This window comes from Pseudophryne corroboree, chromosome 4 (assembly GCF_028390025.1).
Source record: "Pseudophryne corroboree isolate aPseCor3 chromosome 4, aPseCor3.hap2, whole genome shotgun sequence".
Taxonomy (NCBI): Eukaryota; Metazoa; Chordata; class Amphibia; order Anura; family Myobatrachidae; genus Pseudophryne; species Pseudophryne corroboree.
The window spans coordinates 679,750,400-679,774,265 of NC_086447.1; positions in this window are offsets into that span (position 1 = coordinate 679,750,400).

Consider the following 23,866-nt stretch of genomic DNA (forward strand, 5'->3'; position numbering starts at 1 on the left):
ATCTCGGCAGTGATGAGGCCATTCATATTTTTTGGAAGTCGAAAAAAAAAATATATGAATGAATACACCATCGGTCAAATACGTCTGTTATTTTATACAACTCGGTAATTTACTAAAAATTCGTATTCACAATCACTGCCGGCAATAGCCAAACACTGCCGTGAAAAAATACAAATTGTAAAAAAAGCAGTTTTCAAATAGACCTGCTTTTTTTTACCGTGTTCTGATAGGCATGCACGGATCCGTGAGATCCGTGCATGTTTATCAGTGGGAAAGAGTGGGAAAGAGTTAAATATCAGAAAAAAAAATGTGTGGGGTCCCCCCTCCTAAACATAACCAGCCTCGGGCTCTATGAGCCGGTCCTGGTTGGTTCAGACAGCTTAAGATAAGGTTAAGCGAACACATTCGGAACATAACAAAAGGGACAGAGGAACATCCATTATCCAAGCATTTCAAACAATTCCACAACAGCGACCCCACAGTACTCACATTCATAGGATTGAAAGAAGTTAAACCAAAATGGAGAAGGGGCAACTTCATTCACCACATAAATAAAGAAGAACTAAGAGTCATGATTGAGATGGACACATTAGTACCAAAAGGGCTCAATTTTGATAATGAGGTGAGATCCATTATTTGCCAGTGAGAACTAATGCTCACACACCATACTTGATATCAATTTCCTGTGATTAACCAAAGATCCAGAAATAACACTTCATAGTAGGTTGTAGTTTTACATTTATTTATATTTATTTTATTTTATTTATTATTATTTATTTGATTCATATTTACATTCATTCACTCTTTGATTTATTTAGCAGTCTCATTCATATCCATTTATATTTATTTTAATTTTCATTTAAATTTTACATTCATATAATTTATTAGACTTTCGTTTATTTATTTATGTTCACTAAATCAGATTCATTGTCACAGTTAGCAGCTAAATAAAATACATGTTACAGAAAATAGAACATCATAGGTAGAAACCTATTTTTATTTCATTAGATAAGGCACATGACTGACAATCAAAAACCAACCAAGGATAACACAGGCTTGATCACATGTGAACACAGTAGTGATATCTCCATTGGACGTACAATGTGACTGACAAGATTAACAACCTATCACCACATGGAGAATGAGAACCAATCAGAGCGAAGGTGTCACAGATCAGGCTATTTAAATTCACCATAGGAGAAATCCCCATAGACTTCTCTCCCAGAGGAAGGCCCCCAAGGGCCGAAACGCGTTCGAGCATCCCAATAATACGACCCACAACAGCGGCACAATCAAGAAGAAGCAGCAGCACCCGAGACGGCACCCGGTCACGTGACTGAAGACCAGGAAGTGATTGCGGGCCACGGACGGCAGAGAGACATCAAGGAGAAAGCCTGTCACTGATGCAGTCAGCAGCGGAGGAAGAGAATCGAGGTGAGTCTCTGTAGGTGGAGGGAGTGCAGCAACGAACCGCTCTGAGAGCAGTCGCAGTTCGTGCATTCCCCCCCAAGACAGGCACCGAACCCAGGCTGACCGGCCTCTGGCGTGTGACCGAACACAGTCACAGTGCCGGTGGCAGGAGCTAGGGGAGGTAAGACCAGTCCGGAGTCCCCTTTCTTTGATTTCAACCTCCTTAACTGTCTAAACATCAAACACGGCTTAGATCCCAACTAGTGCACTACTTCACATACAGACCAGCAGGACGCCGCAGTCTGCATTTTAAACAAACTGACTTTTCTTTTCACATTCTACTCCTTTCATTTTTTTCCCCCTTTTTCTCGTGTTCTGGACTCAATTCAAGTATCCCAAAGAGCAATTGTGCCCCTGTACAACCAATATAGGGCTTAAGAAAGCCATTTACAGCATAGTACGCATATTATGCTAATTTTGGACAATCAGCAACCATTGCATTTAAAATAAACACAATTTTGAAATGTATTTATTATTGCATTATTTGGTATACAATTATATATACATGCATAACCAGAAATCAGGGTTGAGCGCAGTGTAAATATATATATTCTTGGTACCATTTATTATAACAAGTAGGACCAACTTGTTAAACATCAGCAGCACTCCCCGTAACATAGTGTGCCTCTGTGCGCAGTCCACCCACCTTTTGTTACTATTATCTTTAAAACAGCGTCCAGGAACTGCAGCAAGAAGTACAAGAAGCTACACATATGGGACTGACAACTCAAGCAATAGACAAGATAGGGTAAAGAGGGCCCAATCAGTTTTCACAGAATTAGATACCAAAAGTTCCCCAAACCTACATATTAGCGAATTTCTCACCACATTCAAAAATAGTTCAGAAAGAAAACAAACTATGGTGGGACACAAAAACATTAGAATGGTATAGCATCAACAAGATAACACCAAAAGGATTGAAAATAAAGAAAAATCCATCACATTACATTAACAACATCCTGTTCATAGCCAAGTGGAATGAAATACTCGATACCTGCTCTCAATCACTCATCACATTATTGATTGACACACAGAAAGAGGAACAATATCACCTAGAAAAAGAGATTGACGACTTAAACACTAAACTGCAGCCATTTGAGCAAGATGATGAATTCAAGACACTAGTACATCTCACTTTGACCAAAATAAAACAGGGAGAAGACAGAATCATAACCACAAAGAAAAACAAAATACTAAGGGACAAATACGGGATTAAGGACAAATCCCGCTCAAAGACAAACAAATCCACTAACATAATTAGGAAACACACCAGCCCAACAAAGGACAGGTCATCAGGCAGATACAAGCAACTCACACAACGAATCAATAAGAATACTACCCCCAAACCTAACACACCCATTTACAAGAGACTGAAATTAACCTATCAACAATACATGACAAAACTTCATAGTACCACAGATATCGACACAAAAAGGGATACAGACACCAGTGATCTTGACAACCTATCCACAATCAGTTCGACCACTGACATTTCATTTTCTCTACATGACTTAGAAGATGATATAGAATTTGAGACAGCGCGACATTCACTAGAGCAAGGGTGGCGTGACATACAGTCATTGCTTGTACCCCAACCAGAAGAATTACACACAATCACTACTGAGACCGGACCCAATCCAATTAATTCTACAGACAAATCATGTGTCAATCAACATTTTTTAGATCAGGAGACGGGCCTACAAATGGAACCCGTCTCAACACAGAGGAAACCACTAAAAAGGAAAAAGGAAGAGGCAGACGAGGATGTAGAGTGGGACAAAGTTGCAAAATGAGAGGACCAAGGATCAACGTCACTCCAGGAAAGGGAATTTTTAACCTTAGCAATGCAACATTAAGCAAAAATCACATTAGTGCACTGGATAAAGGCCTTAAGTTTGCCCCAACAACCAACATGGACAAATTTAACACATATTTGGATATCCAGAAATTTACACGCAAACTCACCCTCAAAAAATTCTTCCAACAGACTCCATTACCACAACACAAACCACCAATCACAGACATATACAAACATACTGAACACCGTCCATCATCCACCTTCTACCCCAGTTATGTAATGGGAAAACAGATAGAGACATTCCCTAACATGATTCAACATGACATATTGAAAATCTGTGACCAACCATCAAAACACAAGACTAACATGACAAAAGCCGAACTCAAAGCACTCACGGAGTAAGTAAAGATGCGACCATAGTAGTGAAACCAGCCGACAAAGGAGGGGGAGTAGTTGTTTAAACAGTGAGGATTATTTTAAGGAGGCACATAGGATTCTCGATGACACCACCACTTACAGGAAATTACCCGCAGACCCTACAGCCAAATTCCAAAAAGAACTCTGGGCACTCCTGAGGAGAGGTTTGGATACAGAGATCTTGATACCAAAAGAACATTCATTTCTAGATAAATCACATCCAATAATCCCAGTATTTTATTATCTCCCTAAAATACACAAAAACAAACTTAACCCACCAGGCAGACCAATCATATCCGGAATCAATTCACTCACCTCCAACCTTTCTCAGTATATAGACACCTTTCTACAACCATATGTATCAGCACAACCATCACATCTAAAGGATACAACTGACATATTGAACAAATTACAGGAAATCACATGGCAGGAAGACTACTGGCTAGTCACATGTGACGTAACATCACTTTACACAATAATAGATCATGATCAGGGCACCTCCAGCACACACTACTTTCTAACCAAAGACGAAACAATGGCACCAGCTCAGAGAGATTTCATCATCGATTGCATACAATACATACTCACCCACAACTACTTGTGGTTTGAAGATGAGTTTTACCTACAGGTCACCGGCACGGCCATGGGTACGAGGTTCACGCCTAGCTACGCCAATCTTTTCATGAGCCATTGGGAGGACCTCTTTATCTGGTCCATGGTGGGGCTCGGCGCGAACCTCGTCCTGTGATCAAGATTCACAGATGATATATTTTTCATATGGAAGGGTACTCAGGCATCACTAGAAAACTTTTTAAGGTACATCAACAGCAACGATCAAAACATACAATTCACTACCAATTTCAGTAAAGAAAAAGTCAAATTTTTGGATCTCAATATTTTCATAACAGACAACACCATCCACACAAACACTTTTCACAAACCAGTAGACGTGAACAGTCACATCCTCACATCCAGTGGCCACTATCAGAAATGGCTAAAGAACATCCCCACAGGGCAGTTCAGACGTTTACGGAGGAACTGCTCACGCCTGACAGATTATGACATACAGGGACAAAATCTAAAGAGCCAGTTTATAGAAAAGAAATACGACAGTGCCACCAATTCAAGAAACATTCAGAAAAGTACGAGAACTGGATAGAGGACCACTGTTACACTATAACCAAAAACAGAAACAAGTTCAGGATGATAACATATACTTTATCACGCAATATTCCAGGAATTCCCATCAAGTTAGAAAGATCATTAACAAATACTGGCCTATTCTGTTACAAGACGAAACACAGGTGAATGTTCTACCACCAAAACCCAGAATAATATTCAGAAAAGCGCCAGACATTAGGCAGAAAATTGTGAAGAATCACATTGCACCTAAAACACAGAAACAGACCACTATTGACAAAGTTGACATAAAAGGAGGTTTTTATTATTGTGGTACATGTAAAGCATGCACAACCACTAGAAGCATAAGTACCAAACCTGTTCACACAGTCACATTCACTTCAAACAAGAAAACAATGCAAATCAGATCCACGTTGACATGTCACAGCAAGGGAGTGACATACATGCTTGAATGTCCATGTCACAAGCAATACGTAGGGAGGACAGTCAGACAGCTTAAGATAAGGTTAAGCGAACACATTCGGAACATAACAAAAGGGACAGAGGAACATCCATTATCCAAGCATTTCAAACAATTCCACAACAGCGACCCCACAGTACTCACATTCATAGGATTGAAAGAAGTTAAACCAAAATGGAGAGGGGGCAACTTCATTCACCACATAAATAAAGAAGAACTAAGAGTCATGATTGAGATGGACACATTAGTACCAAAAGGGCTCAATTTTGATAATGAGGTGAGATCCATTATTTGCCAGTGAGAACTAATGCTCACACACCATACTTGATATCAATTTCCTGCGATTAACCAAAGATCCAGAAATAACACTTCATAGTAGGTTGTAGCTTTACATTTATTTATATTTATTTTATTTATTATTATTATTATTTATTTGATTCATATTTACATTCATTCACTCTATTTGATTTATTTAGCAGTCTCATTCATATCCATTTATATTTATTTTAATTTTAATTTTAATTTTACATTCATATAATTTATTAGACTTTCGTTTGTTTATTTATGTTCACTAAATCAGATTCATTGTCACAGTTAGCAGCTCAATAAAATACATGTTACAGAAAATAGAACATCATAGGTAGAAACCTATTTTTATTTCATTAGATAAGGCACATGATTGACAGAATCAAAAACCAACCAAGGATAACACAGGCTTGATCACATGTGAACACAGTAGTGATATCTCCATTGGACGTACAATGTGACTGACAAGATTAACAACCTATCACCACATGGAGAACGAGAACCAATCAGAGCGAAGGTGTCACAGATCAGGCTATTTAAATTCACCATAGGAGAAATCCCCATAGACTTCTCTCCCAGAGGAAGGCCCCCAAGGGCCGAAACGCGTTCGAGCATCCCAATAATACGACCCACAACAGCGGCACGATCAAGAAGAAGCAGCAGCACCCGAGACGGCACCCGGTCACGTGACTGAAGACCAGGAAGTGATTGCGGGCCACGGACGGCAGAGAGACATCAAGGAGAAAGCCTGTCACTGATGCAGTCAGCAGCGGAGGAGGAGAATCGAGGTGAGTCTCTGTAGGTGGAGGGAGTGCAGCAACGAACCGCTCTGAGAGCAGTCGCAGTGCGTGCATTCCCCCCCCCCCCCAAGACAGGCACCGAACCCAGGCTGACCGGCCTCTAGCGTGTGACCGAACACAGTCACAGTGCCGGTGGCAGGAGCTAGGGGAGGTAAGACCAGTCCGGAGTCCCCTTTCTTTGATTTCAACCTCCTTAACTGTCTAAACATCAAACACGGCTTAGATCCCAACTAGTGCACTACTTCACATACAGACCAGCGGGACGCCGCGGTCTGCATTTTAAACAAACTGACTTTTCTTTTCACATTCTACTCCTTTCATTTTTTTCCCCCTTTTTCTCGTGTTCTGGACTCAATTCAAGTATCCCAAAGAGCAATTGTGCCCCTGTACAACCAATATAGGGCTTAAGAAAGCCATTTACAGCATAGTACGCATATTATGCTAATTTTGGACAATCAGCAACCATTGCATTTAAAATAAACACAATTTTGAAATGTATTTATTATTGCATTATTTGGTATACAATTATATATACATGCATAACCAGAAATCAGGGTTGAGCGCAGTGTAAATATATATATTCTTGGTACCATTTATTATAACAAGTAGGACCAACTTGTTAAACATCAGCAGCACTCCCCGTAACATAGTGTGCCTCTGTGCGCAGTCCACCCACCTTTTGTTACTATTATCTTTAAAACAGCGTCCAGGAACTGCAGCAAGAAGTACAAGAAGCTACACATATGGGACTGACAACTCAAGCAATAGACAAGATAGGGTAAAGAGGGCCCAATCAGTTTTCACAGAATTAGATACCAAAAGTTCCCCAAACCTACATATTAGCGAATTTCTCACCACATTCAAAAATAGTTCAGAAAGAAAACAAACTATGGTGGGACACAAAAACATTAGAATGGTATAGCATCAACAAGATAACACCAAAAGGATTGAAAATAAAGAAAAATCCATCACATTACATTAACAACATCCTGTTCATAGCCAAGTGGAATGAAATACTCGATACCTGCTCTCAATCACTCATCACATTATTGATTGACACACAGAAAGAGGAACAATATCACCTAGAAAAAGAGATTGACGACTTAAACACTAAACTGCAGCCATTTGAGCAAGATGATGAATTCAAGACACTAGTACATCTCACTTTGACCAAAATAAAACAGGGAGAAGACAGAATCATAACCACAAAGAAAAACAAAATACTAAGGGACAAATACGGGATTAAGGACAAATCCCGCTCAAAGACAAACAAATCCACTAACATAATTAGGAAACACACCAGCCCAACAAAGGACAGGTCATCAGGCAGATACAAGCAACTCACACAACGAATCAATAAGAATACTACCCCCAAACCTAACACACCCATTTACAAGAGACTGAAATTAACCTATCAACAATACATGACAAAACTTCATAGTACCACAGATATCGACACAAAAAGGGATACAGACACCAGTGATCTTGACAACCTATCCACAATCAGTTCGACCACTGACATTTCATTTTCTCTACATGACTTAGAAGATGATATAGAATTTGAGACAGCGCGACATTCACTAGAGCAAGGGTGGCGTGACATACAGTCATTGCTTGTACCCCAACCAGAAGAATTACACACAATCACTACTGAGACCGGACCCAATCCAATTAATTCTACAGACAAATCATGTGTCAATCAACATTTTTTAGATCAGGAGACGGGCCTACAAATGGAACCCGTCTCAACACAGAGGAAACCACTAAAAAGGAAAAAGGAAGAGGCAGACGAGGATGTAGAGTGGGACAAAGTTGCAAAATGAGAGGACCAAGGATCAACGTCACTCCAGGAAAGGGAATTTTTAACCTTAGCAATGCAACATTAAGCAAAAATCACATTAGTGCACTGGATAAAGGCCTTAAGTTTGCCCCAACAACCAACATGGACAAATTTAACACATATTTGGATATCCAGAAATTTACACGCAAACTCACCCTCAAAAAATTCTTCCAACAGACTCCATTACCACAACACAAACCACCAATCACAGACATATACAAACATACTGAACACCGTCCATCATCCACCTTCTACCCCAGTTATGTAATGGGAAAACAGATAGAGACATTCCCTAACATGATTCAACATGACATATTGAAAATCTGTGACCAACCATCAAAACACAAGACTAACATGACAAAAGCCGAACTCAAAGCACTCACGGAGTAAGTAAAGATGCGACCATAGTAGTGAAACCAGCCGACAAAGGAGGGGGAGTAGTTGTTTAAACAGTGAGGATTATTTTAAGGAGGCACATAGGATTCTCGATGACACCACCACTTACAGGAAATTACCCGCAGACCCTACAGCCAAATTCCAAAAAGAACTCTGGGCACTCCTGAGGAGAGGTTTGGATACAGAGATCTTGATACCAAAAGAACATTCATTTCTAGATAAATCACATCCAATAATCCCAGTATTTTATTATCTCCCTAAAATACACAAAAACAAACTTAACCCACCAGGCAGACCAATCATATCCGGAATCAATTCACTCACCTCCAACCTTTCTCAGTATATAGACACCTTTCTACAACCATATGTATCAGCACAACCATCACATCTAAAGGATACAACTGACATATTGAACAAATTACAGGAAATCACATGGCAGGAAGACTACTGGCTAGTCACATGTGACGTAACATCACTTTACACAATAATAGATCATGATCAGGGCACCTCCAGCACACACTACTTTCTAACCAAAGACGAAACAATGGCACCAGCTCAGAGAGATTTCATCATCGATTGCATACAATACATACTCACCCACAACTACTTGTGGTTTGAAGATGAGTTTTACCTACAGGTCACCGGCACGGCCATGGGTACGAGGTTCACGCCTAGCTACGCCAATCTTTTCATGAGCCATTGGGAGGACCTCTTTATCTGGTCCATGGTGGGGCTCGGCGCGAACCTCGTCCTGTGATCAAGATTCACAGATGATATATTTTTCATATGGAAGGGTACTCAGGCATCACTAGAAAACTTTTTAAGGTACATCAACAGCAACGATCAAAACATACAATTCACTACCAATTTCAGTAAAGAAAAAGTCAAATTTTTGGATCTCAATATTTTCATAACAGACAACACCATCCACACAAACACTTTTCACAAACCAGTAGACGTGAACAGTCACATCCTCACATCCAGTGGCCACTATCAGAAATGGCTAAAGAACATCCCCACAGGGCAGTTCAGACGTTTACGGAGGAACTGCTCACGCCTGACAGATTATGACATACAGGGACAAAATCTAAAGAGCCAGTTTATAGAAAAGAAATACGACAGTGCCACCAATTCAAGAAACATTCAGAAAAGTACGAGAACTGGATAGAGGACCACTGTTACACTATAACCAAAAACAGAAACAAGTTCAGGATGATAACATATACTTTATCACGCAATATTCCAGGAATTCCCATCAAGTTAGAAAGATCATTAACAAATACTGGCCTATTCTGTTACAAGACGAAACACAGGTGAATGTTCTACCACCAAAACCCAGAATAATATTCAGAAAAGCGCCAGACATTAGGCAGAAAATTGTGAAGAATCACATTGCACCTAAAACACAGAAACAGACCACTATTGACAAAGTTGACATAAAAGGAGGTTTTTATTATTGTGGTACATGTAAAGCATGCACAACCACTAGAAGCATAAGTACCAAACCTGTTCACACAGTCACATTCACTTCAAACAAGAAAACAATGCAAATCAGATCCACGTTGACATGTCACAGCAAGGGAGTGACATACATGCTTGAATGTCCATGTCACAAGCAATACGTAGGGAGGACAGTCAGACAGCTTAAGATAAGGTTAAGCGAACACATTCGGAACATAACAAAAGGGACAGAGGAACATCCATTATCCAAGCATTTCAAACAATTCCACAACAGCGACCCCACAGTACTCACATTCATAGGATTGAAAGAAGTTAAACCAAAATGGAGAGGGGGCAACTTCATTCACCACATAAATAAAGAAGAACTAAGAGTCATGATTGAGATGGACACATTAGTACCAAAAGGGCTCAATTTTGATAATGAGGTGAGATCCATTATTTGCCAGTGAGAACTAATGCTCACACACCATACTTGATATCAATTTCCTGCGATTAACCAAAGATCCAGAAATAACACTTCATAGTAGGTTGTAGCTTTACATTTATTTATATTTATTTTATTTATTATTATTATTATTTATTTGATTCATATTTACATTCATTCACTCTATTTGATTTATTTAGCAGTCTCATTCATATCCATTTATATTTATTTTAATTTTAATTTTAATTTTACATTCATATAATTTATTAGACTTTCGTTTGTTTATTTATGTTCACTAAATCAGATTCATTGTCACAGTTAGCAGCTCAATAAAATACATGTTACAGAAAATAGAACATCATAGGTAGAAACCTATTTTTATTTCATTAGATAAGGCACATGATTGACAGAATCAAAAACCAACCAAGGATAACACAGGCTTGATCACATGTGAACACAGTAGTGATATCTCCATTGGACGTACAATGTGACTGACAAGATTAACAACCTATCACCACATGGAGAACGAGAACCAATCAGAGCGAAGGTGTCACAGATCAGGCTATTTAAATTCACCATAGGAGAAATCCCCATAGACTTCTCTCCCAGAGGAAGGCCCCCAAGGGCCGAAACGCGTTCGAGCATCCCAATAATACGACCCACAACAGCGGCACGATCAAGAAGAAGCAGCAGCACCCGAGACGGCACCCGGTCACGTGACTGAAGACCAGGAAGTGATTGCGGGCCACGGACGGCAGAGAGACATCAAGGAGAAAGCCTGTCACTGATGCAGTCAGCAGCGGAGGAAGAGAATCGAGGTGAGTCTCTGTAGGTGGAGGGAGTGCAGCAACGAACCGCTCTGAGAGCAGTCGCAGTGCGTGCATTCCCCCCCCCCCCCCCAAGACAGGCACCGAACCCAGGCTGACCGGCCTCTGGCGTGTGACCAAACACAGTCACAGTGCCGGTGGCAGGAGCTAGGGGAGGTAAGACCAGTCCGGAGTCCCCTTTCTTTGATTTCAACCTCCTTAACTGTCTAAACATCAAACACGGCTTAGATCCCAACTAGTGCACTACTTCACATACAGACCAGCAGGACGCCGCAGTCTGCATTTTAAACAAACTGACTTTTCTTTTCACATTCTACTCCTTTCATTTTTTTCCCCCTTTTTCTCGTGTTCTGGACTCAATTCAAGTATCCCAAAGAGCAATTGTGCCCCTGTACAACCAATATAGGGCTTAAGAAAGCCATTTACAGCATAGTACGCATATTATGCTAATTTTGGACAATCAGCAACCATTGCATTTAAAATAAACACAATTTTGAAATGTATTTATTATTGCATTATTTGGTATACAATTATATATACATGCATAACCAGAAATCAGGGTTGAGCGCAGTGTAAATATATATATTCTTGGTACCATTTATTATAACAAGTAGGACCAACTTGTTAAACATCAGCAGCACTCCCCGTAACATAGTGTGCCTCTGTGCGCAGTCCACCCACCTTTTGTTACTATTATCTTTAAAACAGCGTCCAGGAACTGCAGCAAGAAGTACAAGAAGCTACACATATGGGACTGACAACTCAAGCAATAGACAAGATAGGGTAAAGAGGGCCCAATCAGTTTTCACAGAATTAGATACCAAAAGTTCCCCAAACCTACATATTAGCGAATTTCTCACCACATTCAAAAATAGTTCAGAAAGAAAACAAACTATGGTGGGACACAAAAACATTAGAATGGTATAGCATCAACAAGATAACACCAAAAGGATTGAAAATAAAGAAAAATCCATCACATTACATTAACAACATCCTGTTCATAGCCAAGTGGAATGAAATACTCGATACCTGCTCTCAATCACTCATCACATTATTGATTGACACACAGAAAGAGGAACAATATCACCTAGAAAAAGAGATTGACGACTTAAACACTAAACTGCAGCCATTTGAGCAAGATGATGAATTCAAGACACTAGTACATCTCACTTTGACCAAAATAAAACAGGGAGAAGACAGAATCATAACCACAAAGAAAAACAAAATACTAAGGGACAAATACGGGATTAAGGACAAATCCCGCTCAAAGACAAACAAATCCACTAACATAATTAGGAAACACACCAGCCCAACAAAGGACAGGTCATCAGGCAGATACAAGCAACTCACACAACGAATCAATAAGAATACTACCCCCAAACCTAACACACCCATTTACAAGAGACTGAAATTAACCTATCAACAATACATGACAAAACTTCATAGTACCACAGATATCGACACAAAAAGGGATACAGACACCAGTGATCTTGACAACCTATCCACAATCAGTTCGACCACTGACATTTCATTTTCTCTACATGACTTAGAAGATGATATAGAATTTGAGACAGCGCGACATTCACTAGAGCAAGGGTGGCGTGACATACAGTCATTGCTTGTACCCCAACCAGAAGAATTACACACAATCACTACTGAGACCGGACCCAATCCAATTAATTCTACAGACAAATCATGTGTCAATCAACATTTTTTAGATCAGGAGACGGGCCTACAAATGGAACCCGTCTCAACACAGAGGAAACCACTAAAAAGGAAAAAGGAAGAGGCAGACGAGGATGTAGAGTGGGACAAAGTTGCAAAATGAGAGGACCAAGGATCAACGTCACTCCAGGAAAGGGAATTTTTAACCTTAGCAATGCAACATTAAGCAAAAATCACATTAGTGCACTGGATAAAGGCCTTAAGTTTGCCCCAACAACCAACATGGACAAATTTAACACATATTTGGATATCCAGAAATTTACACGCAAACTCACCCTCAAAAAATTCTTCCAACAGACTCCATTACCACAACACAAACCACCAATCACAGACATATACAAACATACTGAACACCGTCCATCATCCACCTTCTACCCCAGTTATGTAATGGGAAAACAGATAGAGACATTCCCTAACATGATTCAACATGACATATTGAAAATCTGTGACCAACCATCAAAACACAAGACTAACATGACAAAAGCCGAACTCAAAGCACTCACGGAGTAAGTAAAGATGCGACCATAGTAGTGAAACCAGCCGACAAAGGAGGGGGAGTAGTTGTTTAAACAGTGAGGATTATTTTAAGGAGGCACATAGGATTCTCGATGACACCACCACTTACAGGAAATTACCCGCAGACCCTACAGCCAAATTCCAAAAAGAACTCTGGGCACTCCTGAGGAGAGGTTTGGATACAGAGATCTTGATACCAAAAGAACATTCATTTCTAGATAAATCACATCCAATAATCCCAGTATTTTATTATCTCCCTAAAATACACAAAAACAAACTTAACCCACCAGGCAGACCAATCATATCCGGAATCAATTCACTCACCTCCAACCTTTCTCAGTATATAGACACCTTTCTACAACCATATGTATCAGCACAACCATCACATCTAAAGGATACAACTGACATATTGAACAAATTACAGGAAATCACATGGCAGGAAGACTACTGGCTAGTCACATGTGACGTAACATCACTTTACACAATAATAGATCATGATCAGGGCACCTCCAGCACACACTACTTTCTAACCAAAGACGAAACAATGGCACCAGCTCAGAGAGATTTCATCATCGATTGCATACAATACATACTCACCCACAACTACTTGTGGTTTGAAGATGAGTTTTACCTACAGGTCACCGGCACGGCCATGGGTACGAGGTTCACGCCTAGCTACGCCAATCTTTTCATGAGCCATTGGGAGGACCTCTTTATCTGGTCCATGGTGGGGCTCGGCGCGAACCTCGTCCTGTGATCAAGATTCACAGATGATATATTTTTCATATGGAAGGGTACTCAGGCATCACTAGAAAACTTTTTAAGGTACATCAACAGCAACGATCAAAACATACAATTCACTACCAATTTCAGTAAAGAAAAAGTCAAATTTTTGGATCTCAATATTTTCATAACAGACAACACCATCCACACAAACACTTTTCACAAACCAGTAGACGTGAACAGTCACATCCTCACATCCAGTGGCCACTATCAGAAATGGCTAAAGAACATCCCCACAGGGCAGTTCAGACGTTTACGGAGGAACTGCTCACGCCTGACAGATTATGACATACAGGGACAAAATCTAAAGAGCCAGTTTATAGAAAAGAAATACGACAGTGCCACCAATTCAAGAAACATTCAGAAAAGTACGAGAACTGGATAGAGGACCACTGTTACACTATAACCAAAAACAGAAACAAGTTCAGGATGATAACATATACTTTATCACGCAATATTCCAGGAATTCCCATCAAGTTAGAAAGATCATTAACAAATACTGGCCTATTCTGTTACAAGACGAAACACAGGTGAATGTTCTACCACCAAAACCCAGAATAATATTCAGAAAAGCGCCAGACATTAGGCAGAAAATTGTGAAGAATCACATTGCACCTAAAACACAGAAACAGACCACTATTGACAAAGTTGACATAAAAGGAGGTTTTTATTATTGTGGTACATGTAAAGCATGCACAACCACTAGAAGCATAAGTACCAAACCTGTTCACACAGTCACATTCACTTCAAACAAGAAAACAATGCAAATCAGATCCACGTTGACATGTCACAGCAAGGGAGTGACATACATGCTTGAATGTCCATGTCACAAGCAATACGTAGGGAGGACAGTCAGACAGCTTAAGATAAGGTTAAGCGAACACATTCGGAACATAACAAAAGGGACAGAGGAACATCCATTATCCAAGCATTTCAAACAATTCCACAACAGCGACCCCACAGTACTCACATTCATAGGATTGAAAGAAGTTAAACCAAAATGGAGAGGGGGCAACTTCATTCACCACATAAATAAAGAAGAACTAAGAGTCATGATTGAGATGGACACATTAGTACCAAAAGGGCTCAATTTTGATAATGAGGTGAGATCCATTATTTGCCAGTGAGAACTAATGCTCACACACCATACTTGATATCAATTTCCTGCGATTAACCAAAGATCCAGAAATAACACTTCATAGTAGGTTGTAGCTTTACATTTATTTATATTTATTTTATTTATTATTATTATTATTTATTTGATTCATATTTACATTCATTCACTCTATTTGATTTATTTAGCAGTCTCATTCATATCCATTTATATTTATTTTAATTTTAATTTTAATTTTACATTCATATAATTTATTAGACTTTCGTTTGTTTATTTATGTTCACTAAATCAGATTCATTGTCACAGTTAGCAGCTCAATAAAATACATGTTACAGAAAATAGAACATCATAGGTAGAAACCTATTTTTATTTCATTAGATAAGGCACATGATTGACAGAATCAAAAACCAACCAAGGATAACACAGGCTTGATCACATGTGAACACAGTAGTGATATCTCCATTGGACGTACAATGTGACTGACAAGATTAACAACCTATCACCACATGGAGAACGAGAACCAATCAGAGCAAGGTGTCACAGATCAGGCTATTTAAATTCACCATAGGAGAAATTCCCATACACTTCTCTCCCAGAGGAAGTCCCCCAAGGGCCGAAACGCGTTGGAGCATCCCAATAATACGACCCACAACAGCGGCACGATCAAGAAGAAGCAGCAGCACCCGAGACGGCACCCGGTCACGTGACTGAAGACCAGTAAGTGATTGCAGGCCACGGACGGCAGAGAGACATCAAGGAGAAAGCCTGTCACTGATGCAGTCAGCAGCGGAGGAGGAGAATCGAGGTGAGTCTCTGTAGGTGGAGGGAGTGCAGCAACGAACCGCTCTGAGAGCAGTCGCAGTTCGTGCATTCCCCCCCAAGACAGGCACCGAACCCAGGCTGACCGGCCTCTGGCGTGTGACCGAACACAGTCACAGTGCCGGTGGCAGGAGCTAGGGGAGGTAAGACCAGTCCGGAGTCCCCTTTCTTTGATTTCAACCTCCTTAACTGTCTAAACATCAAACACGGCTTAGATCCCAACTAGTGCACTACTTCACATACAGACCAGCAGGACGCCGCAGTCTGCATTTTAAACAAACTGACTTTTCTTTTCACATTCTACTCCTTTCATTTTTTCCCCCCTTTTTCTCGTGTGCTGGACTCAATTCAAGTATCCCAAAGAGCAATTGTGCCCCTGTACAACCAATATAGGGCTTAAGAAAGCCATTTACAGCATAGTACGCATATTATGCTAATTTTGGACAATCAGCAACCATTGCATTTAAAATAAACACAATTTTGAAATGTATTTATTATTGCATTATTTGGTATACAATTATATATACATGCATAACCAGAAATCGGGGTTGAGCGCAGTGTAAATATATATATTCCTGGTTGTAAAAATACAGGGAAAAAATTGACAGGGGTTCCCTTTCAGTGCGTGGATCGGGTAATAAGTTTTTTTATTTTGCCAAATCCCCGGATTACAAACTTAAAGAAGAGGACTGATCTACACAGGATTTTTTGTGAGTATCATTTTTATTTACAGGTATCCCAGGATTCTACTGGAGAAGAGGACCGACTCTTCGTGTCAACATAGGTAAGTATGTACGTATGTTGGTGTGCATGTATGTAATAAAATTTGACTATCACGGTGTGTGTGTTTTGTTTTTATTTGGGTATTTTTTTTTGTAGTAGAACTACAGGTACCAGCGGGCCCAGGTGTGACAGATATAACATGTGCAGAGAGAGTTAGATTTGGGTGGGTTATTTTGTTTCTGTGCAGGGTAAATACTGGCTACTTTATTTTTACACTGCAATTTAGATTTCAGTTTGAACACACCCCACCCAAATTTAACTCTCTCTGCACATGTTATATCTGCACCCCCTGCAGTGCATATGGTTTTGCGCAAGTGCTAACAAATTTGCTGCTACGATCAGATCTGAATTAGGCCCTATGCCTTTGCCTGTATTGGTGTGGTTTACAAGCCAGTGCAAGTGTCTGAATATGAGAGGTGACTGGATATAACTGTAATTCAGTGGTGTTTAAAGTATATAGTATTATATAGGGCTTGCTGAAATTAGGAATACATGATGCTGGCCTGCATCTTAAATATTTTGCTCAGCATGTGAATACATTCCTCTGCTAAATACACACAGATTACAGTTTTTGAGTGGCCCCCTATATTTGTGTCATTGGCAGGAGAAGGTGGGCACACACAGATGGAAAGGAAAGGGAGGAACAGATCTTTAAGATCTATGGCTGCATGCAGTGAATTGGCGGTTCCTAAGGGAGGTTCCAGTCTGTCAGTAAATGATCACCTCATTCTCAGGTAGGAGGAGGTTTATCAAGCAATTAGAAACCTCCCCAAGTATGTCTGAATAAGCTCTTCAAGCTGCGTATAGGTGTGGTTACACCTCTTTTTAATACCGTAGGGCAGAGGTTCTCAAATGTGGTCTTCAAGGCACCCCAACACATACTTGCTTACCTGACCCTCTCCATGAGGGAGAAAATGCTCTGTTCCTGGACTTTCCTGCTAATGTATGATTGCCATCACCTGTGGTGAGCTAGTTAATTGATAAGAAAGGTGTTTCACCACAGGTGATGGCAATCATACATTACCAGGAAAGTCCAGGAATAGAGCATTTTCTCCCTCATGGAGAGGGTCAGGTAGGCAAGTATGCCCAATGGGGTCCTGATTTTAGGTATATACATGGCTTAGCACAGATGGTTAAATCAAATTGACTGAGGTGCTAATTTAGTCACCTGTGGCCAAGCATGGATATACTTAAAACCTGGACCATTGGGGTGCCTTGTGGACCGCGTTTGAGAACATATGTAGTAGTGGGTGATTGATGATTCAAGGATCTGAGCTAGTGACTGACTAGCGGCTAGCCTGTAACCTCTGCATCACCGAAAAATGAATTGCTACTTTTTCTATTCTTCTAAAAAAAACCTGTTCATTTGATTTAATTTCTGTCTCAAATAATTCATGAGCCTATGTGGAAACTGGTACTTACTAGATTTGATTGTGCTTACATATAAATATGCTTTTCCATACAAGATGCATTTACCATGAATGTACATTGGCACCAAAAGAAGGTGCAACATTATGCTCCCGCGCAGTCACCTTGATGCAATCACCTATCCATGGTAACATTATAACCTTTCAGAAAGAAATAGGTACTTTACAATAAGAGGAAGAAACAACAGTTTTTCTCTTGCATCAAATGATTATGTATTAGCCAAATATATCCTTATAAGTATGTTGAATATAAAGTTAGGCATTTTTAGAGCATGTTATCACTGTAGTTTTCAGGGGAATGCATTTCCAGGAGATATAAAAAGTTTGGGTTGGGATTTCCTTTCATTGTTCAGAGCTTTGAGAATCTCGTCTGCCCTCACTTTAGTTTATATGCAGATGTGCAGTGACTACAAATTGCTAACGTGCATTTTCTTGAGTCAGCAATAAATGTATTTTATAAAATATGGGCTAATGTAGGTCATTGAGATTTTAATAACATTAAGAACACACAAAGAGGCTTAACAGCGTTCTTAACATACAAAATACGTAATTGTTTTACAGGTTGAGTATCCCATATCCAAATATTCCGAAATACGGAATATTCCAAAATACGGACTTTTTTTGTGTGAGAGTGAGATAGTGACACCTTTGTTTTTTGATGGCTCAATGTATACAAACTTTGTTTAATACACAAAATTATTAAAAATATTGTATTATATGACCTTCAGGCTGTGTGTATAAGGTGTATATGAAACATAAATGAATTGTGTGAATGTAGACACACTTTGTTTAATGCACAAAGTTATAATAAATATTGGCTAAAATGACCTTCAGGCTGTGTGTATAAGGTGTATATGAAACATAAATGCATTCTGTGCTTAGATTTAGGTCCCATCACCATGATATCTCATTATGGTATGCAATTATTCCAAAATACGGAAAAATCCCATATCCAAAATACCTCTGGTCCCAAGCATTTTGGATAAGGGATACTCAACCTGTACTAGATTTTACAAGGCCTTTTATTGTTTATAAACAGCAGTTGGATAAAACTGTCAGAGCCTTTAGCACTAGACACAGTTTGCACCCTGAACGTCAGCATTAAGATTATGTCAGACTTATGTGGGTATGTTAAGTTACACACCTCAGCACACATACAACTCAAAACAAAGTAGTATTTCTACATCAGGCATACACTAAGCATACTGTATTTACAGCCAAGGATAGCTTTGGGATTAGGTTTGACATTTTGTAAATATTAAAGTCACATTACCCTATTGGGATGCTGGCTGTTATGATCCCAGCAGTCAAAATACAGACGCCGGAATCTGACACCCATCAGAATATTGACGCTGGAATCCCAACAGGGTCAGGAGATCAATGTCAGAATCCCAACCGTAAGTATAGAGGACAGCTTAGAGTTATGAGCAGGGGGGAGGTTAGGTCTAAGCACCTCCTGGGTCAGAGGCAAACGCAGGATTTGTGAAAGGGGGTTTCTAAAGAGGCAGAGGATGACAGGGAGACATTGAGTGACAGGGAAATAGAGGGTATCAGGGAGACATTGGGTGATGGGAAGAGGGAGACAGCGAGATAATGGGTGACAGGAAGAGGGTGACAAGAAGATAGTGGGTGACAGGGAGATAGTGGGTGATAGGAAAAGGGTGACAGGATGATAGAGAGTGACAGAAAGATAGTGGGTGACAGGTAGAGGGTAACAGGGAGATAGTGGGTGACTGGGGAGGCAGTGTATGAAAGCTGTGAGGTGGCTACAAGGAGTGATAATTGTAAGCTTACAGTACTTACTTCTGGGGCTGGGTGTGAGATGGGCTTGCTCTCTCTCTGTAGGCAGGGACCAGGCTGTTCCTTCTATCTGCCTGGCCTCAATCATCACCCTTGTGGCATCAGCATCAGTCTGTCAGTCCCCTGCAGTCACTCAGGAGGCAGAGGGTAGCAGTCTCCAGGGTCCTTAGTCATGGTGCAGCGTGACGGTGTAGTAATGAGTCCAGGGGCAGATTGGGGACTATAAGTGGCCCTGGAAAAATTTCTGGGAGCGGCCTTACATGGGCAGTGACAGGGAGACAGTGGGTGTTAGAGAGAGGGTGACATGGAGATAGTGGGTGACAGGGAGGGAGACATTGGGTGTCACCCACTATCTCCCAGGAGCCAACACCCTAACTGCAGCCTGATCCTATCCCCACCCTAACTCCAGCATTACCCTAACCGCAGTCTAATCCTAACCCCCACCCTAACTGCAGCCTAACCCTATCTAATCCTACCCTTACCCTAACCCCACCCTAACTGCAGGCTAACCCTATCTAATCATAGAAATATAGAAACATAGAATTTGATGGCAGATAAGAACCACATTGTCCATTTAGTCTGCCCCTTTTTTTATGCTTTAGGTAATCTCAACCCTTTTTGAACCTTAATTCTTTGTAATCCTACCCTTACCCTAACCCCACTTTAACTGCATCTTAACCCTAACTCCAGCATTACCCTAACCGCAGTCTAATCCTAACCCCCACCCTAACTGCAGCCTCATACTAACCCCACCCTAGCCTCATACTAACCCCACCCTAGCCTCTCATACTAACCCCACCCTAACTGCAGTTTTACCCTAACCGCAATCTAATCCTAACCCTACCCTAAATGCAGCCTAATCTTAATCCCACTCTAACTGCAGTTTTACCCCACTTGCAGTCTAATCCTAACCCCTACCATAACTGCAGTCAACCCCTAACTGGTTTGTGGGGTGAGGGGGTGATAGGGGATGCTGTGGATAGAGGGGCTAAAGCTGTGAGGGTAGAAAGCAGGAAAGGGGAACTCATGTGGGTGATGCAGGGCAAAGGTGCCATCGATGGGGGGATTGGGGGATGGGGTACTGGGCGCTGGCACTTGGAGCTGTGAGGGGAGGAGAGGGAAATCTTTGTGGGGGAGAGACGGGGTCGGATGGGTGCCTTGGTTCTGTTTATGGAAGTTTGGAGCTGTGAGGGGAGTGAGAGTTGGAGAGGGGAAACTGTGTGGCGAAGGGGGGGGGGGGGTTTGGAGCTGTGAGGTAACAGAGAGGAGAGGGGAATCTGTGCAGGGGAGTGTGGGACTGGAAAGAGAAGCCTGTGGGGTGGGGGATGGGTGCTGTGGATGGGGGGTGGGTGGAGCAGTAGAGGAAGCACAAAGGAGTGGAGAGAGAAGCCTGTGTGGTGGGGGGAGGGGTGCCGCAGAAGGGGGTGGGTAGGAGCAGTGGAGGAAGCGCCCCTACACAGACACTGAACACTGAGTACACGTCCTCTCAATACACTCTCCGAGACTGGAGTGAAAATGGCCACGACGCGCGGCTCCTTATATGGAATCCAAATCCCGCGAGAATTCGTCAGTGGGATGATGACGTTTTGCCGCATTCGGGTTTCTGAATAGGCGGGAAAACCCGAGTCTGGCTCAGAACCGAACTCGGAAGGCAAAGTCCGGTAGGGTTCGGTTCTCTGAGAACCAAACCCGCTCATCTCTACTTAAAACCTATTCCATTTTCTTGACAGATAAGTGCATCCCTCTCAACATTCTAGAACAAATAGTTGGGACCTCAGTGTGCCCAAAAAAGGGGTGGGGCATTGGCAGGAGGGACAGAGCCTAGCGGGAACCCTTGTTTGTGTCACTGTAGGGGGCATGTCCAGCACACTCCAAGTTGCTGGGCTGCCCCCAGGGTCTCTCCATAAAATGTGTGCTTCCCAGCTTCCCCACCACAGGACATTCCAAAAATATATTGTAGATTAGGGATAAGGTAGGATGGAGACATGTTATCCTGCATAGGGCAGGAATTGGAATGGGAGTTTTAAACTGGTCCTGGAAAATACTATAAAAGTGGCCTTACTGTATATTGTAGGTATAGCCATATTGTCACTGAGCAGGGTGACTTCAATAGGAGACATTGTGGGTTTTAGATATTAGGGTGGGTTACCACTCATCTGGGATTACTCCGGACAGTCTAGTGATCATAAAACACATACAGAGCCTGGATGGTAACTAATTCCGGGCATCAAATGTCCAGGAATCTAACAGTCCAAAATCTGGTCTACAGTTCTTTCAATTTCTGAGAACATACGATCAGATGCATAGCGTGGAGCCATGAAACTCAAGGCAGGCTCATGTCATAGCGCCCCACCGCCGTACAGAAACACACAATGTTCTGACACATTGAAGTGAAGAAAAAACAGTAGCAGTGTACATACACCTCCTGATTAATGAGAAATGTACCAATCTCATGACATCATATTTATGCTTCAGTAAAAAGAATTTGTTAAAAAAGAAATAAAAATAATAATTAAAAAAAAAAAAATATATATATATATATATATATATATATATATATACCAATCACTATTAAAAAGCCTTCGTAGGGAGACCTGATCCAAGCCACACAGTTCTCCACCATATTTGCCCCTCAGTGCCCCTATTGTATGCCACACAGACCCCCCTTCATAATATGCTCCACAGTGCCTCCCTGTATCATGCCCCCCATCTTCTGGCTCCTCTCTTGGATCTATCTGAGCCTCTGTCTTTGTGTTCTGCAGGCACATACAATGCAGAGTGGCTTCCAGGTTTACTCCTGAGTATCATGGACGCAATGTGTCATGTGATGCTGAGGAGGGGACTTAGGAGCTGCATGCACAGCGCATACAGAAAGCAGAGCTGCAGCAGCCAGGTAGCTTTCATGCTGGAACAGGTGCAGTTGGTAACTCAATAGGGTAATTGCAGGGTCAGGGCTGAAGCAGAGGTGGAACTAGTTTTGCCTATCAGATGGCCGATGTATGCCGATGGTTGTAATGGTGATATGATACTGCATCTAAGGACTCAGCACTCTGATCAGCGATGCATGCAGGAGGCATCTTTTTTCCACAGATGCCTCCTGCTGCATTAGAATATTTGAGCATCGCTTCTGCATCCAGAGATGCACCAGTGTTGCTCACTGCATCCATCTCTAAATCAGCACAATATTTTATTTCCAATGTAGTAGAAAGTCTGCTACGAGTGTGTTCAGCGGTTATATTGGCAAAAGCTTCTTTGGTGAGTAAAAAGGTTTGATTACATTTTGTAAACATTGAAATGTACCTTGTAGTGATGAGTGGGTTCGGTTCCTCAGGATCCGAACCCCCCCGAACTTCACCCATTTTACACGGTTCCGAGGCAGACTCAGATCTTCCCGCCTTGCTCGGTTAACCCGAGCGCGCCCGAACGTCATCATCCCGCTGTCGGATTCTCGCGAGATTCGTATTCTATAAAAGGAGCCGCGTGTCGCCGCCATTTTCACTCGTGCTTTGGAGATGATAGCGAGAGGACGTGGCTGCGTTCTCTCAGTTTCTGTGCTCAGT